The sequence below is a fragment of the Odocoileus virginianus genome, chromosome 9 (genome assembly GCF_023699985.2).
Source record: "Odocoileus virginianus isolate 20LAN1187 ecotype Illinois chromosome 9, Ovbor_1.2, whole genome shotgun sequence".
NCBI lineage: Eukaryota > Metazoa > Chordata > Mammalia > Artiodactyla > Cervidae > Odocoileus > Odocoileus virginianus.
This window is the reverse complement of record NC_069682.1, coordinates 35,508,952-35,528,491: the sequence shown is the minus strand read 5'-3', so window position 1 is coordinate 35,528,491 and position 19,540 is coordinate 35,508,952. Positions and strand designations below refer to the sequence as shown.

The 19,540-nt window shown below is 46.0% G+C and overlaps 1 protein-coding gene across 2 annotated transcripts in view; it reads right to left on the bottom strand.

Annotated features, from left to right (window-relative positions):
- Positions 1-19,540, bottom strand: part of DTD1 (D-aminoacyl-tRNA deacylase 1) — a 210,364-nt gene that overhangs the window by 152,310 nt on the left and 38,514 nt on the right. The gene's annotated exons all lie outside the window — the stretch shown is intronic.

Sequence of the window (19,540 nt, the reverse complement as noted above, 5' to 3'; positions counted from 1 at the left end):
GAGCATCTGCACCTTCATCCTGAAGATGCCCGCAGGGCCGGCCAGAGCACAGATGGCAGGTGGTCCCAAGGCGAGCGCCTCTGGGGGTGACTTTGGTCACCCACACACTGGCTCCCCCTCCCCGTCTGGCTTCCACCCTCCCTAAGCCCCCTGGGAAGACTCCCCATGTTAACTACCTGAACTGAAGCCTCTCACTGCGGGGGCACCCAGACCAGAGCACTTCAGATGCTCTAAGATGAGCCAGGTTCTCATGTGCACATTCCCTGTGTCACCGGTTGTTGTTACCCTGCATTCTCCGCCAGTCGGCACCTGGGATACTGGAGGGCCACGGGGGAGACGAGGATCCCCCCATTCAAGGGGCTGAGGGATGCAGTTTACAGTCCTGTGACATCTCATCACACAGGTGAATGCTCTGAGGACTGGTCACCCACATACATGGCAAACGATGCGTTTCAGCATCCAAGAGTTCTGTTATGTTGACCACCCCCTCCCCACCCCAATGGGGAAAAGGATCCAACAGCCCTCCTCACGCCTGTGCCCTGGGCCCTTCCTTCACTGGAAAATCTCCACAGTGACAGGCGACAGCTAACCTCTCTGGGCCACTCTGTTCGGAGGCAGAAGTAACAGGCGCCCAGTTTAGTCAACATCCATCTCAGGCTGGAGTTGATACCAAGCTTACTGTCAGCACATGTCTGGTTAACCATCAGGGAGAAAAGTTTAAGGAGACACTAAAACCATTTCAGCTTTGGTATTCCAGTGCATAATTGGTAACAGAAAACTCTTCATGAGCATTTGAAACTAACAGTGCTCTTTAAATGATTCAAAATGTTTCTTCAATTTGCAAGAGTCTTAAAAAAGTGGAGGGGGGAACCTTTCCTCTGCCCCACTTGGTCTCATATGTTGCACAAATGCCAACAGAGCAGATCTGGAGCAACATAATAATCCAGAAAAGAGGAAGACATAGGCCCCAGAAAAACAGTGCACACCACCTACAGAGAGGTCAAAGCCAGGGTGCTTGGCCACCAGGGGTTGACCCATCCACATTGGGGGGGAGGGGGGGAAGGGGGGCTGAGGGTTCCAGAGGGGCTCCCAGAAAGGGCCTAGAGAGAGAGAATGCTTAGAAACAGAGGTCTGGGAGCAGGAGGAGAAAAAAAACAGTGCTTTCAGCAGGATCTCAAGAAGAAAAGATAAGTACACACTCCCAGAAAAGCAAAAGGCTGAACAACAGAAAAAAAAAGCATAGGATATAACTTGGGCTCTGGGGTGACTACAGTCACTGGGTCACAGCAACATAAAACTATTTACTGATTCAATTAAAATGATATCACAACACTGGAAAGACGCAGGATGTGAACAGCGCAGATTCCTCCTCTACAGTAATGTGAGATAAATAATGTCAGAACTTAGTACATCAAGAAATGGTAAAAGTTTATTATTTAGGGATAAAGAGGGAAAAGACCCAAAGAAACAGCTTAAAGTATGTCAGAGGTACTTGCTTGTGGGGAAGAGAACAAGGACAAGGGAAAACAGGCCAAAAAAGGGTATTATTACAAGCCTTTATGTGTTAAAATATTTTAAATTATGCACATATTACTTGAATCAGCAATTTAAAATTTAAGAAAGAAAACTCATACACTGAATATAGTTAACCACAGATCCAATACTACAGAAAGAAATTAATGACTCAGGAAAATCAATTCATGTAATCCTAATACACAGAGGAAAAGATGATAAGCAAAGACAGCAGAAACTTGGAAGTCACGTGTAGGAAGGGAGAGAAGGCGAGATCAGAGCAGATACTGAGAAAGCAAAAAGTACAGACATTACAGAAGGACATCCCATGGGCTCAAGTGTATCCTGGAAGGACCAGCCATCAGGGAAATTTAGAGGAATCCACACAGAAAGCATCATCTTCTCTTCCACATGACTAAACGCCAGCAGAGAGGCAGCAGGTGACCTGGGTATCCCATCAGTGAAAGGATGGGACAGACATCTGCATGATGACAGACAGACATGTGGGTAAGGGAGGAAGGAGGCCAACCAGCCACTGGGATGACACCTATAGAACCTGAAGGCAACAGATGACAACCCAAACATTCCCAGTCAACCAGGGTGTTCCCAAACTTGCAAGTCTTCAGAATGTATCATGGTCATTCCCATCCTTAAAAAATAAATGCATAAATAACTTACTCATAGAACTCCAGCCTCTTGAGAGAGGAATAAAGGAAATTGTATTAAGTAATGTAGCCAATAAAATTGAGTTATGCAAGCCCCAAAACTAATCAGTGAAAAAGAAAATAGAAATGTAAACAAGAAATGAATCAATCTGGATCTGAAATTCATGTTCATAGGCAATTTTTTACATAGGAAGAAATGCCAATGCCTAATAAGCTTATGAGAAAGAGCTCAACTTTACTAGTAATTAAACTGACGCAAATAAAACAATCAGATGCAATTTAGAATCCACCAAGTTGACAAGGATTAAACAGCCTTCATGAGGGTTTAAGAAAAGGAACATTACATGATGCTGATGGAGAGTTAGTTTGGACCTTAGAGGTGCAATCTGGCAACCCACAGCAAGTGTCTGCACGTTTTGACCCAATAATTTCACCTCTTAAAATTTATCTTGTGGAAAATAAGTGGCTTAGTGCACAAAAGGGTGTTCAATGAACTGGTTTTTACAGCAGTAAAAACTGAGGAGCAATCTAAATGTCCACAAAAAAAGAGGCTTTCAATCCATTACAAGACTTTCTGTACAGACTGATTGACCATCTGAGATGTTGCTATGGAATATTTATGGCTGCGGGAATCAGAACCTATTTAATAGAATTCCCATCTCTTCACCAATTAAAAGAGCTTCCCAGGTGATGCTAGTGGTAAAGAACCCACCTGCCAATGCAGGAAACGCAAGAAATGTGGGTTCGACCCCTGGATTGGGAAGATCCCCTGGAGGAGGGCATGGCAACCCACTCTGCTCAGTATTCTTGCCTGGAGAATTTCATGGACAGAGGAGCCTGGCAGGCTACAGTCCATGGGGTCACCAAGAATCAGACATGACTGAGTGACTAACACTAACTAGCACTAACCCTTTGCTGAGCAGGATGCTCTGTGGGTCTCAGGGTGTTTAGCTGCATCCCGGGCCGCAACTCACTAGAAGCTAGAAGCACTTTCTCCCTCCCCCACCACCATTTAAAACCAAAATGGTCTCCAGACACTGCAAGATGTCCTTGGTGTAAGAAATGGTTGAAAAATAAAAATAACTTTTAAAAACAAATACAAACAAACAACAACGAAAATACCGTTCTTAGATTGCTGTGAAATCCTGGTTTGTTACAGGAAAAAGCTGCTCTCTCCAATCTGCCCCTTGGTTAAGTACCCTTTCCCACTTCTTGCTCAGACCTTTTCAAAACTTGAGTTGATGAGGGATCCTGCACTGTTTTTCTGAGGTTCCTGCCCACAAATGTGTATTGGCTGTGTGCTCCACTGGCCTCCGATCCAGGGAAGAGAAGCACTGGAGACCAAATCGAACCTACCTGTAAACTAACTACCCACCAACCAACCACCTAATTGACTTGGGTCAGCATCCCTAGGTACGGACAGATAGCCAAGAGCATCCAGACACTTGGGGGAGCACCCACAGCTCAAGAGAGAAGGATCAGGTAGACTAAACACAACAGCTGACTCTAAGCAGAGATAATTCTGTGAACAAAAACGAACATTTAAAAATCCAATCAATATTTTCACAGGGCATTAAAAAGACTTAATACTACTAGACCCTCTACCCCGCTCCACGAATCAAAACCACAAGGAGATACCACTTCACACCTATCAGAATGGCTGTCATCAAAAAGAACATAGATAACAAGTGTTCACAAGGATGTGGAAAACGAAAAACCTCTTACACTGTTGGTGGGAATGTAAAGTGATGCAGTCACTATGGAAAACATTATGGAGAGTCCTCGAAAAATTAAAAATAGAATTACCATATAATCTAGAAATTCTACTGCTGGGTATTTATCTGAAGAAAACAAAAAAGCTAATTAGGAAAAAATATATGCACCCCTATATCCACTGCAACATTATTTACAATAGCCAAGATTCAAAAATAACCTAGGTATCCACTGATAAATGAATGGATAAAGAAAATGTGATATATATACTGTTTATATGTATGTGTGTGTGCATGTATATATATAATATGTATATATAATGAAATATTATTTGGCCTTAAAAAAGGATGAAATCTTACAACAATATGGATTGGTATTAGGCTAAGTGAAATAAATCAGACAGAGAAAGACATAATCTGTTTGATTTCAATTCTATGTGGAATCTAAAAAACCACAAATGAACAAACATTACAAAACAGAGTTATGGATACAGAGAACAAACAGGTGGTTGCCAGAGGGTTGGGGGAGGAAAGAAATCAGTCAGGAGGATTAAGAGGCACAGACTTCCAGCGACAAAATAAATGAGTTATGGGGGAGAACATAGTCAAGAATCATATAATACCCTGCATGGTGACCAAAGGTAATTGTGATAATTTTGAAACATATAGAAATATTCAGTCATTCTGTTGTGTAACAGGAACTAACATTGTGCGTGCGTGCTCAGTCACTTCAGCCATGTCCGATTCTTTGTGCTAAGTCGCTTCAGTCGTGTCCGACTCTACTACCCTGTCTATGGCCTGTAGCCCCTCCAGGCTTCTCTGTCCATGGAATTCTCCAGGGAAGAATACTGGAGCGGGTTGCCATGCCCTCCTCCAGGGGATCTTCCTGTCCCAGGGATCAAACCCATGTCTCCTGTGTCTCCAGCACTCCAGGCAGATTCTTTACCACTGAGTCACCTGGGAAGCCCCAACTAACATTGTACTTATTATGCACTTCAAATTATACTTCAAAAGCAAACTAAAAGAAAAAGGGATCAGATCTTTGGGCACAACAGGGGAAAGGCATTGAGGGGGATTGCATGAAGGCAGCCAAGTGGCACAAACCTCTAGTTACAGGATGAATAAACAACAGGACGGAATGTACAACATGAATACAATTAACACTGCTGTATGTTGTATGTGAAAGTTGTTCAGAGAGTTAATCCTAAAAGTTCTCATCACCAGGAAAAAAATTTTTTCTATTTATTTAATTTTGCATCTATATGAGATGACAGATACTTCCTAAACTTAATAGGGTCATCATTTCATGATGTATGTAAGTCAGATCATCATGGTGTACACCTTAAACTTATACAATATTGTATGTCAACTGCATCTCAACAAAACTGAAAAAAAGAAATGAAGACATAATACCCCTAAAAACAAAGTAAGAAAACAAAACAAAAACACTAGTTGCTGTGAAAAATCAGCAATAACAACAACAACAACAAAAAGAGTTCATGGATACTTAAAACATGACTATCAGAATTTAAAATTCAGTATAAGGGCTGGAAGACAAAGTTCAATCATTGTCCCAGGGAGAAAAATAACAGAAAACACTGAAAAATTTTAAGACAGAGGAACAATCTATAATAATTATAAAGTGACCTCTAGGCTTTCCAGAAAGAGAGAACAGAAAAATACACAGGGGTGAAAGTAAACAACAACAACAATAATAATAACAGGAGGAAGAAACTTCCCAGAGCTAAAAGCAAGCTAGAGAATTGAGATTTATTAAATCCTGGATTACTAATAAACAGGATGAAAACTGGACATGTTTTAATGGAATTTCAGGACACCAAAGAAAAAGGTGCCCACAGGATCCCCAAAAGAAAAAAGAAAGCTACCACCCAGCCGAGGGATGAAAATGGGGCAAATCTGCAAGTGTCCCCAGAGGCAGGAGAAAACCCTTGGGAATCCTGAAGAATTTTGAACCTACACATCTGTGTTCATCCAAACCAACCACCAAGTGTAAGGACAAGATGTACAGTTCATCATTTCTAAGATGAACATTTATACATTTCTAAGATGTACATTTCTAAGAACATTTACTTTCCAAACATTCTTCTTAGGGAGGAAAAAAAGTGACTTGAAGATGGACATCAGAGGAAATAAAAAAGAAACCCAAGAAGCATGAAGGGTGGGGTTGGGGTGGATCCAGGAAGGGGCCTCTAGATCACGGTGGGCAGCTGAGGCCGAGCCTGTTTCAGGCTGGGACCAAGTCCTCGAGTTCGGGGACAAAAACTAGTACCGGGAACGGGAACCAACCAGTGACAGGGAGGAAAACCTTAGGGACACAGTAAAGACACGTGCTGACGAGGACATCAGTTTGCCAGTTCTTTAAAGCATTTTACTGACAATCTCCTCTCCTGACTTTTTCCAGATCCCATCTGTCCTCCAGCAGATATAGTGGCAGCTATGCCTCTGATCCCCATCCTTGGAACAATGCAATTCCCTTCAGCACCCCTGATGCAGAGACATCTAAGACCGTCCTGCTGTCGGTCACTGGCAGCTGCGGGGCCCCGAGGACTCGGTGTGGCCCGCGGTGGCCGCCGGCTCGAGGACCGCAGTATTGACACTAGTTTAGCTCCTCCACTTGGCCTTGGGTCTTCATCCAAGGCTGCTAAATGAGCCAACTTCCCTAATTCACTCTGGATTCAACATCTGCCTCATCTGGAAAGCGAGGAAAGGGGAATTTATAACAGGAGATAGGTAATGGCATCCATGTGACGGCTGAATTGCCAAGAAAATTAAAATTAAGGAAGGGGAGCTTGTTATGTGTTGAGGGGGGACGTTCTACACAGATGGGGAGACTCAAGAGGCCCCAGAATGGAGACCAAGCCTTTCTTCTGTGAAAAGATGGTCAGCCCTTCCTCTGTCTTGGCTCAAAAGATCAATGAAAGGGCCTCTTTCTGGGCCCTTCTGCTTCACCTCTCTGCTCTGTTTCTGAAGAACATACAAGTAGATGCTTACTCTAAAATCCTTTGGCACAGAAGCTGAAGAAGAGGTTCTCGAAACATTTATTATGCAACAGATTAAAATGATTATAGAGAAATGCCTCCTATAGCAATGATAAGGTTACATAACGTGGCTTTAAAATGGACCTCGGGCGTCACACTGCATTAGTGGTATGCAAAATGAATGACTCTAAAAGGTCCTTTAAATCGACCGTGGAGTGAGTTTTGTTCCTTCTCGGAATCATCCGCGCACTTGATGCGGTTCATCTGACAGACGCACAAATCAGCAATCTGCAGGACTTACAAATGACTACTTAGGAGCCGAGACCAAAACAAGCGCACAGAACATCACCCACTTGGCAGATGCTTACCAAAGAAAACCAAGCCACTGTATCTCAGGCACTGGGGTTAGACAAGTGCTAACTCCTAAGTGACCTATGTGCCGGCCTGTGTCCCAAGGGGTGCCATCCTAGCGGCTCCCCAGGACCCTCCACGCCAGAAGGCCTTCCTGAGAGCACTCAGCTCACACGAGCAGACCCCAGTTCTTTTGCTCCAACCTTCTGCAGACCACACATGATGAAGGAAAAGCCCAAAGTCTTAAGAGCAAAAACTCTATCACTGTAAAAGCTTAAAAAGCTCAAAGAACATCGCCAGGATCTAGCAAAGACAGGATAAGTTATCAGGGACTAACCTATTTAGGGATGGCCACTTGCATTGTTTTTAAATGCTATGAGCTCCTGATCAGGGAATTTCTCACAGATTCATTAAGCCAAGCTTGTTGGTGACATCGTCCCCTCTGGCCACAGGCAAACAGTGAGTGCTGTCTAGTGCGTGAGGCATCAGGCAGGGGACAGCCCCCTGCACACCCCTGGGACAATAGCTCTCTGGGGATCACAGTCCCTGATGAGAAAACGTGGTACCCTGTGCATCACTGCGTTAACGAATGAAACAGCCAATAGATTAACTGGTGCTTTACTGATGTACTGACCTTTGTTAGGAACGTCCCATAACGCACTATGGGAGGGCTTTCCCTGCTGGCTCAGTGGTAAAGAACCTGCCTACCAGTGCAGGACACAAGGGTTCGATCCCTGATCCAGGAAGATCCCACAGACTGTGCAGCAACTAAGTCCGTGGGCCACAAACTACTGAACTTGTGCTCTAGAGCCCGGGAGCCCCAAACACCAAGCCCATGCGCAGCATCTACTGAAGCCCACGTGCCCTAGAGCCTTTGCTTCCCAATAAGAGAAGCCACTGCGAATGGGAAGGCTGTGCATTACAACTAGAGAGCAGTCCCCCGTTTCTGAAACTAGAGAAGAGTCTGCACAGCAACAAAGACTCAGCACAGTCAAAAACAAATAAAATTTTTAAAAATATATAGGAAAGCAGAAGCAGCTTTTTCACCACCACAGCATCAAGGCAGTTCTTTCATGGCACCTGTCACCAGGTACTCTCTTCCTAGGATGTCACGCTGAGCTGTGTAATTATTGCTAAAAACAAATATATGACCAAATCCTAAAAAGCCTAACAGAACAGTAAAATTCCTTGTGTGCTCTTGACGAGGTTTTACTGACTTGCTTATACATATGAGCCATAAATGTGTTCATACTCATTTCTTACAATTTCTCTCACAAAAAAAAAAAGCATTATTAGAATAAAGATGTTCACTTTGGTATTACTTACAACTGTGAAAAAATGTAAGATAATCTAGATGTCCAACCATAAAGGAGAGTTAGTAACTTTAGTAGAGTGATTTAACAACTAGTATATAAACACAAAAATGATACACATAAAAACAAATTGTCCTCAATGAAGATACTTAAGAAGAGTTTTAATTAGAAGTAGTATGTGGTGGTTACACCAAAATAAAGGTTATGTGAATATCTGGAAAAGATTATAAGAAATTAAAATCATTGCATTAAGAGGAGTAAAATAGTTTTCTGTATTCAATGTTTCAATGTAATATTGCTTAATCATTTTTTAAAGATTTATTCTATTTTGGTTATAAGATTTTCCTCTAGTTTCTCTGGTTTTGTTTTGTTTTGTTTTTAATGAAAAGCAAAGAAAAAAGCACAGTTACCTGGGAGCACAGTAAGTAAATCTTTTCTAGACTGCTGGAACAGGCTGTTCACCCTTAAGAATGTCCTCAGTGACCTGAATTTCAATCACCCACATGGGACCCTCCCATCGAGAGTGGGCACCTGGGGTCAGCAAGACCAGAAGGGTGGGGGAGACCAGAGGAGATCTGCGACAAAGACGTAGAGACCACAGGTGTCATCTGGCCACCCTGTCTGACCTGGCAAGAGGCTGTCGTCCCCTCCCCCCAAGGCAGGGCTGTCCCACCAGGGGACCCAACTCGCTCAAACACTCGCAGTCCTAAGCTGGGGGAAACCCACTGCAGGGGCCGGACCTGACACCCACCACAGATCACCTGGAGAATTCTAAGAAAGGCTCGTGAGTGGAGGTGTGCTGTTTACACAGAGGCTAATGGAGCCTAGGTACACAGCGGATCCATAAAAGCACGGGCAGAACGGGTCTCCTGAGCACTCCCCTGTTCACCAGGGGTGTGCTGGGAGTGTCCTCTGGGCTCTGCGGCATCCCTCGTGGGTGCTGGGCTGGGGGGAGGCCTCCCTCCCACAAGCTCCAGCTGAAGTTGCTTTTCAAGTGTCTAAACCATCTCTGTGATGGAAGAGATGAGAGTAATACAGTCTCCATCCAATGCTGAGGGCTGAGCTGTCCAAGCCGTACAAGCATCTCTTGTCTCTGCACCCTCACTGCTGCTCCATAGGATGGGGATTAAAAGCCTCTCTACTCAAATGGAAGGAAATGCGGCTCAGAGAGCATAAGAGACGGATGACAAGATGTGCGGGGCTGAGCTGCTCTGCGCTGACCACGCTCCCCTTCTGTAAAACATGCTGCGTAATTAGCTCTCTTCCTGCTGACCTGAGGGACGGACCCGTGGCCCCCAGTGGCAGTGGGCAGAGAGGGCCTGACGTGTGTCACACGGGGATTTCTGTCTCAGCTTCTTGTGCCACGTCCCCACTGTGATGGTGGCTCCGTGAGTGCCAGGCCTTCCCTGCTCCCCGTGGTGTCCCTACGGTCAGAACAGGCCTGACAAGGAGATATTCTGCAATACCTGCCAGCTGGACAAATCAAGCTCATCGCCAAAATGTCCCGCCCGGCCCTGTCACTAGGCCTTGCTCTGTGACAGAAATGGTCCTGGTCAGCACTGACAGCAGCCGCCAGGAGACACACGTGGCCACTGAGCACCTGAAACAAGGCTGGTAGGGCCAGCTAAGGAAAAAATAAGTTTCTGCACTATCATCTTCATTTAATTTTTTTAATTGAAGTAACATAGGTTTATAACTTTATATGTTTCATGTATACAAAATTTTAATTATATTTCTACTTCTCCATGCCTTACAGCATACTCACCACCACCAGGAAAACAGTTAAGCAGGTATCTCAAAAAATTAAGAACAGAACTAACATATCATCTGGCCATCATCCCACTTCTAATTATTTGCCCAACGAATCTGTATGTGCTTAGTCGCTCAGTTGTATCTGACTCTTTGTGACCCCATGGAATGTGGCCTGCCAGGCTCCTCCATCCATGGGGATTCTCCAAGCAAGAATACTGGAGTGGATTGCCATGCCCTCCTCCAGGGGATCTTCCCAATCCAGGGATCAAACCCAGGTCTCCTGCACTGCAGGCGGATTCTTTACGTTCTGAGCCACCAGGGAAGTCCTTGACCAAAGACTACGAAAAACTACTCAAGAAGAGACCTGCGACCCCGTCCCTCACTGTTCATCATGGCATCATTAACAACTGCCAAGATATGGAAACAATCCAAGCGCCTGTCATCAGATGAATGGATAAGGAAGATGTGGTGTGTGTATATATGAATAATACAATGAAATACTTCTCAGTCATAAAGAAGGAACGTGTTTTTATTTTATTTAATCTTCATGAATGTAAAGTTCCATGGCTAGGTATGGCTGGTGCCTGCCCGCTGGTCAGCTGAGTCTTCCCCATCCTGTACTAACGCAGCCCCGCGCCGTCCTGACCATGCCCCACACCTCTGCTCCCACATCACCTTGTACCAGCCTGCTCCCCATGCGGACACCAGGCTGACTGAGCATGCAGTGGGTGTGAAGGTGGTCCCTTCAGGCGCTCAGTTCAGGAGCAAGAGGAGAAGCTAAATGATTCTGATCACTTTCTCTTCATTGATATAAGTGAATCTTGGGAACAAATAGTCCCTCCCTTCCTACCCCCCCAACCACCCCAAGGAAGAGGCACAGAAAGTCAAAAACAAAAGCAAAAAAAAAAAAGCAAAGAATAATTGTTACCAAATTTACCAATTATCAACAATTGGAGTCATGGTTAGTCAGGTACCAATTAAAAGCAGAAAAGCTGACTCTACATCCCTGTCACATTTCCAGGAAACATTCAAATGTACAAGCAGCAAATGTCAAATTAAGTGAGTTCCAAATATGAGGTATTTTAAGGAGGAATGCTGATTAATTCATGTGCGGCTCCATACTGTTTGCCAGGAAGACCAGGCAGGTTTTATTAAAGGAAGCGGAACTCCTAGCCTGGTGTATCAGCTGCTATGACCCCAGTTCCGAGTCACAGTTCTCTTCCGGCCTGATGGCCCTGCTTCTAGGATGTCCTTTAGGCCCCTGGCATCAGGGACAACCAGATCAATGGCTGTCAGAGCACCAGCCCTCCTCCCTATCTACCATCTACCAGTATTCTTGCCTGGAGAATCCCATGGACAGAGCAGCCTGGTGGGCTACAGTCCATGGGGTCACAAAGGGTCGGACACAACTGAGTGACTAACACTTTCACAAGTCAGGCTAGTCCTCGCCCTGGCAAAACCAGTCAGCTCTGTGATACAGGCAGAGGAGGCGACTCCTTCTTCCTCCACAAGTCCTCGACACCCTAAGTGCCCCAGACACATGGCACTCCCGCCAGAAACAGCCAGAGGAAGCAAAGATGCAGAGAGTGGCCGATATAAATATCAACACACCACAGGCCAGAGACTTGCCCCTAAGAGGGCAGAAACCACTTTGCTACCTCCAATCTGCAAATACCAACCCTCTGTCTGTGGAATCATGTCCCTTCGTAATCACACATGGAAGAGGGGATATCCGTTCAGCCCTGGCGCTGGCCAAGGTGCACCTGGAATAAACCCAGGAAAGGGGCACAGCTGGGATACGGTGCATACATCTTTGGTATGCAGTAGGCATCCAGTAAGAGTACACTCATACACTTGGCACTGCACCTTACATTGCCAGCGAGGTGCTCACATTTGTCACGGCACTTCATCTGGTTTCTACCTCTAGTCATGGTGCCGACACTGAAAGGTGAGGGGCAGCCTGAGAGATGGCTGGCATGAGGGTCTCCAGGCAGCCGGGCTGAGGGTACAGACAACAGGTGGCCTCGCCCACCCTGCCCTACCCAAGACGGTGACCGCCAGCCACACAGGGCTGTTTTTTTTTTTTTCTTAATTCATTTTTATTTAATTGAAGGCTAACTGCTTTACAGAATTTTGTAGGTTTTGCCAAACATCAACATGAATCAGCCATAGGTACACGTGTCCCCTTCCTCTTGAACTTCCCTCCCATCTCACCCTTCTAAGTTGTTACAGAGCCCCTGTTTTTAGATCCCTTTAAATCTAAACTTAGTGAAATCAAATGTCAGGTTGCACACTCACACTGACCACATTTGAGACACTCACAGTCACAGTGGCTGTTGGATACAACGTGGATACCACACGCTTCCAACATCACAGGAGATTCCACTGGACGGTGTGGGTCCAGATGCTTGAAAACAATAATAAAACAGACAAGACACCCTGGCTTTTACTGTCAATGTGCAGGGTAGTTCTAAACAATACAGGGATAAAAGATGCCTCCCTGTCCCCCTACCCCCAGGCCTCCCCACACCTTGTTGTCCAAATAAATCTCCCTGGTGATACAGGGTCACTCAACCACAAGCTGATGACCATCTCAGCTGCATCACTGCTCACATGATGCTAAAGACGGGAGGGGGGACAATGTGAGTTCTACTCCCTTTCTCTGTCTATAACAGAACCACCTTAAAGAAAGCCTGCAGCTAATTTTACAAAAAAATCTAGAGAGAAAACTAGTAAAAGAATCTATAATTACCAAACGGTGTATAGCCCCTGAAAATGGCATGTATACAAGGGGGCAGGTAGATAACCCAGGGCACTTTTCTTGTATCAAATGCACCTGTTCACAGGGCAGAGAAAAGGCAAGGACCTCAGGGCCCTTGTTCCACAGCAGGATCAGGTCCCAAAGATGGTTCTAATATAGAACTTCTTCCTCCAGGCCAGACTGGAAGCCACAGAGAACTGCTCAGCTCTCTATGATGATCTGTGCATTAAACATGGATGGGCTACGGACCTTTTCCTAGAAGGATATTAAAAATGCACACACTGTTTCTAATTTCAAATCCCGAGAGGGTCTCTAAAGCTTTCAGACAGCTCTGTGTTCCCGATTTCTCATGAAGTCCTCCCCTCCCGGCCACTGCTGCTCTGTCTCCCTCCCCTACAGGAGGAGGTGAACACTCTCCAGGATTGCAAGCTCACTCTCTCAGTGGATCAACTACACTTCTTTTCCATGACTGCCCTAGAGCTTACAGCATGCACTTTGTAACTAAAGTCCCTCTTCAAACAACACTACAGTGTCAACGCCTGGAGTCCAGGTCCTGCAAAGGGCATCCCAATTCCTCCCTCCCATCTCTGGTGACTCGGCTGCCCCTTCAGCTCCAACTTCCCCAAGCCAGCCTCACCCAGGGCAGCATGACTGTGATAAACTGAAACACAGTTAACTTTCAGATGAAGAATTTTAAAAAAATTAAAAGTGTATCCCATCTTGATATATCCCTTCTCTCATATTCTTCTTTATGGAGATCCGAGTTTCTGACCTGCATCATTTTCCTTCTGCCCTGAGGAACTTCTTTCAATATTCCCTGCCAGACAGACCTGCTGGAGATGAAGTCTCTTTTTGTTGGTCTGAGAAAGTCTTTATTTCTCCTGTGCCTCTGCCAGGTAACCTCAATGAATACAGAATTCTCGACTGGTGGGGGTCTTCACCACCACCTGAAATACCTTCCTCTACTCTCTTCCTGCGTGCATGGCTTCTGACAAGAAGCCCTGCTGATTCCTGTCCTTATTCCTCTCTAGGTAGTGATGCTTCATCTCTAAATTGAAAAACCTTCCAGTAAAACACCTTCCTCTAAAAACAGATACCCTCTTTATGGAATTCATAAAATTCTCAGTGGGGTAAACCTGAACAACACATGCAATACAAGCCAATTAATGAGGCTCAGGTAGATGGCATGGGGTCATAGAAGCATCTGTGAAGGGTCTTGCCTGACTGCTGCATTGCAATGCTTAAAATAATTACACAGCTTGCAAGAAAACCAGGCTGTAAATGAATCTGATTGCTGATAAGATGCCCCAAACTGACAGACAGCTCAGCATGTCCAGCTGGTATCCGACCCAGGGATAATCAACTCCCCATCCCCCTCAGGAGGCTCCTCTGTCAGGTCTGGGGGTCAGTACTTGGAACCACTTAACTGTGAAACAACTGTCAGACAATCCAAAAAAAACCAAAAATACCACTGAGAAAAAGAGTAGAGAATGCTTACTGCTTGCTGCTGGCCATTTGTCAGCTTCACAGAAAGAATGGTTAAAAACGATTATGAACCCAATAAAACAGAAGCCTATCTATGGTGGTTTTAGGGATAAGGAACCAACTGGGAAACTTTCATAGTAAAGAAAATTGTCCTTGCAGTCAACTCATTGATTCAGGGACCAAATATTTTAAGACGATGCTGCTGGGAATTCCCTGGAGGGCCAATGGTTAGGACTCCATGCTTTTACTGCCAGGGCTCAGAATCGATCCCTGGTCAGGGAACTAAGAGTGCACAAGTCACGCAGCACGCCCCCCCCCTCAAAAAAAGATGATGCCTCCTAAATTTATCCATCATCCACTCTGAACTGGATTCACTCTGCACTTGACCCCTTGAAGGATGGGCTTCCACCTGCTCCAGGTGATCCTTGTCTCTGCTGCAGAAAGCAGCTGCCAGTGGCTCTGCTGTCTCCCCAAGCCCTGAGGCCTTGGTCACATGGCCCGTCAGAAATCAACAGCACCCTGGCAACAGGCCATAGGCTATGGATGTCAGAAGTAGGTCTTCAGGGGCCAATCAGTGATTTGTTCATCCGCATCGTGGGTTCTCACCAGTGACACGAGTGGCCTTCATGAAATGTGGAGTGGCCACGGCATTAGCAGCGTAAACAGAATGTAAAAGCCCACCTGCTGCACAGCTGCCATGCCTGGGAACCTGTCCCAGGTTCCTGTGCCCATGAGCAAGGCTGTGTACTCTGGTAGGACACAGACCCAGGGTCCCATGCAGACCTCCTCGTGTCTGCTTGTTATCAGGTCTCTCTGTAATCAATCCCGTGGAGCCTCTAGTCTGATGGCTGCTCCCAGCTCATCGTGCAGAAGGGTTACGGGGTGGAATAACTAACACTCACCCACCTCAAACATCCTAGAGCTGATTATCACCCGCCAGAAAGAATCTGAGCATTATCACAGCCAGGTTGATTAGGTCAGTTCCCAGCAGTGGTTTATCCATCTTCCCTCCTGTCCATCAGATGGTCGGTGTCACATATAAGTCAGAGAGTAATCACTTAAAATTTCATCTTTAATATCTGTTCTTTTTTAAAAAAAAAAAAACAAAGGGGGGGGGCCTTTGAGCTTCAGACTCCCTAGAAAATTACAGACTGGAGAGGCCAATTACAATCAAAGCCTCAGCTGGGATGTGCGTCACATGGCTCCAGAGCATCGTTGGAGAGCAGGCGGGGTGACTCACTGTCATGTGCTGTGTAATGGAGCCTGTTCCACATGGGGGACAAAGAGGCACCTGCCCAGCAGCACTAACAGCAAGTACCATCGCCATAGCAACTGTTGTCAGGCCAACAGGCCTTTTCAAAGCAATCAAAGAAAATGTAAATCAAGGAAGCTTTCTGGACTCAAAAGTGGAGGAACAGGGCTCCTGGCTCACTACTGGATTGACTTCATAAGGTAGTGCTCATTATGGGTTTAACTCCGAGAGCCAACTGGACATTTCTTTAACATTGAAGGAGCGCCCATGACATAAAGCCTGGGGTCTCGCCAGCTTTCCCCCATCCCTCATAGGCCATCCTAACAGATGGTAGAGCTAAACACGGAGAAAGGAGCAGTCCTAAGAAGTCAAAGGACAGGGAGGCAAAGAGATCTGTGTCCAGCTAGAAGAGCTTACTGACTCCAAGTGCAAAGCACACTAAAAAGAAATTAAATCAGCCCCTATGGGGCTGATGAGCAGGGGAGAGGAGGGATGACGAGATGGAGGGCAGGACACAGGGAGGTCAAGATGGAAAATGAGTATGACACCAAAAAGGTAAAAAGTTGTCTTCCAGGGTGGGAAACAGTTCATCTCCACATCAAAGATAAAGATAACATTCATTACAAATTCTGAGAGCTTATTTCTCACATACTTTTCAGATCTCCTTTCACAGCAGATCACAGGTACAAAATGGCCTCAGCTGTAATCAAGTCTCAAAATATAAATTCCTTGAAGAGAGCGTGCAGAAAACAGCAAGCATTAGAACTCCAAAGATACCTCATCTCTGGTGAGACATGGTCACAAGTAGGCAGTGGGTTCAGCTAGAAGAATCATGTTCCAAACAAAGAACAATTTCTGGGCAGTAAAGTTAGAGATGAGTGGAGGTGTTAACAGCCCACCCCGTACCTGGAAACCTCTTACAGTCAGCTCTATCTCCTGCCGTCAGGTGGCTGGGCTTGGTACACCTGGGGATGCCAGCCAAGGGGGTGCTCCAGGCCGTTCCTGGACCCCTCCCACCTGCAGACACCAGAGTCCTCCACCACCCACAGGCCGTCTCTCACCACTGCCTTCTCTGCTGTCCCATCTTGATCGCACTGACATCTGGGTTCTGAGTGCCTCTTGGTGTCAAAGTCTTTTCTGTGCCTTTCTTTCATCAGTTCAGTTCAGTTCAGACGCTCAGTCGTGTCCGACTCTCAAAAGGCTCTCATAGCATTTCAAAAATCTGGTGAAAACCTGCACTCATCACTTACGACCCATGAAAAGGGAGCATCAGGATGCAGAGTTGTAGACCCACCCCCCCGCTTCCTCCTCGCCAAGGACACTGTAGGAGAAGCTCACACTCGCACATCCTGTATAGAGAGCAGAGGTTTAATTTTTAAAAAGAAGCAATTTTACTTCTCAAATCACTGCTGAAGACTTTGGCAGAGCAGACACTCCTGAGCTGTGCCCTTGTCTGTGGATGGATTTGGGTAACAGCCTAGCAAAGTCAAGGAAAGAGGAAAATAAGAGGGTGTTTGGGATCTGCTCCTCCACCAGACTCAGCCCCCAGTTTTCCACCCTCCCCGCCGGTTCCTCTGAGACAGGCGTCTGTGGGAGGTTCTGATACTTAGTATAACATCTTCATTAAGCGGTGCTGGAGAAACATCTGGGGCACAGGGCACCCCACTCCCCGCTTGGCAGCATCCCCTTGGGTGGGTCCTCCCAGGTGACACCAGAGCACCAGGCGGACAATGGGGACCCTTAGCCAGTCTCAGCTACCAATCCCGTGTCCAGTATCCTGGATGACAGAAAACAGTCCTACAGAGAAAAACAAAACCCAACAGTAAAATAAACGAGGAACCACTCGTCACTGAAATGTTCCCTAAGTCACTGGCACTGCAGAGACAACACAGGCTCTTCAGCAACAGGTTCGGAAGTCAGGGCTCCATTCACAAAAAAGGCAGCCCCTTTCCCTCCTGGGAAAAGAGCTGTGCATGTTTTCTTTAGGCTCACAGAAAAGCACACTGAAGCCTCAAACATTTAAGTGCACAAGGGTTGTGAAGGACTGTAAAGTTCTTGAACTCAGGCAGAGAAAGCAGAAGCTCCCAAGAAGAAAATATTTACTTGACCATAAAGGTCACCTGCCCAATTTCTTAGGACAATTAGGAATTAATTGACTTTTTTTTTTTCAGTGAGGTGTACTCTGAATAAACAAAATTTCTGTCTTTTTCCACTCTTTAATCTATTGAATTGGCAAAAATCCACACTGATATGCAGAACCCAATGCTAGAGAAACGGCTCCTGCTAATGACCTGAGGAGGAGCCTCTTGATAAAAGCACCATACCCTGATTGTGTGTCCAGAGGCTACAAGTCTCAGAACTTATGCCAAGAATCAACCCAGGTACAGAACAAGATTGAGGACATGATGCACCTCCCCAACACTGCCCCTGAGAGGAGAGGTTAGGATATAACTTAAAATGCCTAGCAAGAGGCAGTTAGCTAAACAGACTAGGCTACCTCTCATGGTGAAAACAGGAGGCACCCGTTAAAACTGAGGTTGAAAAGATGACTTGAAGATATACAAAAATGTCCATATCATCAGGAAAAATTAGGTTGTGAAACAGTGCAGTGTGATCCTATTTGGTAAATTTATATGCAGATATAGAGGAGGTGGACATGCCCTACAGAGGAATGGGGGGAAGTATGACCCAGAAAACAGATTGACAGTACTTCTGTGCTATGAAGTGAGTGCAGTAAAAGTCGCTCAGTCGTGTCCAACTCTTTGCAACCCATGGACTATAGCCTGCCAGGCTCCTCTGTCCATGGAATTCTCTAGTCAAGAATACTGGAGTGGGTTGCCATTTCTGGCTCCAGGGGATCTTCCCAACCCAGGGATCGAACTGAGGTCTCCTGCATTGTAGGTGGATGGATTCTTTACCCTCTGAGCTACAATGCCAGGTTCCCATGGAGGGGAGAATTAAAAGGTGATTTTATTTTCTTCTTTGAAAAGATAAGATTGAGCATCATCACTGATTTCAAAAGAAGAGTGTTTGAGTAAAATGCTCCCACCATGCACTCAGCAAGGACAAATCTGTCCTCTGTTACATCTGAGCAGCTGCTCTGCAAGCTCCCAGGACACGATTCACTATGTGGTACCCACACTCAGGAAGCATCCTGTTTAAGCTCATGATGGGAAGACAGGATGGATGTTACCGACCAGAAGGGACACTTGGGATGATGGGAAGGCCAGCCTTCAAGATTCCCTAGGACCTTTTGCAGCCACACTGCACAGGGCTAACCAGTGTAACCACAGGACACCACAGAGATGACAGTGTGTGACTCCAAAGGCCAGGGCTCTGGGGAAGCCAGCTGTCATGTTGGGAGGACATCTGAGCAGATGGACAGCAGAGGGCATTTGCCATCTGTCCACGTGGCAAAGAAATGGAGGCCTCTGGCCAACAGCCAGTGCCAGCTCGCCAACCCCGAGGGCTACACAGGAGACAGGCCCTGCTGACACAGTGGCTGCAACCTAACCAGAGTTCCCTCCCTGGCAGAACCATCCAGCTCCACGGTCCAAATTCCTGACGCACAGAAACCGTGCGAAAAATGCTCATTGTGTCAAGCCGCTGAGTCTGGGGTAGTTCTCTGCACAGCACTAGATAATGAACACAGATGGTCTGGCTCAGAGCATGACTCCCGTAATCCAGGCAGGCTTCACTTCACAGGGGCAGGGGGGCCATCACCCATGTCACTGCAGG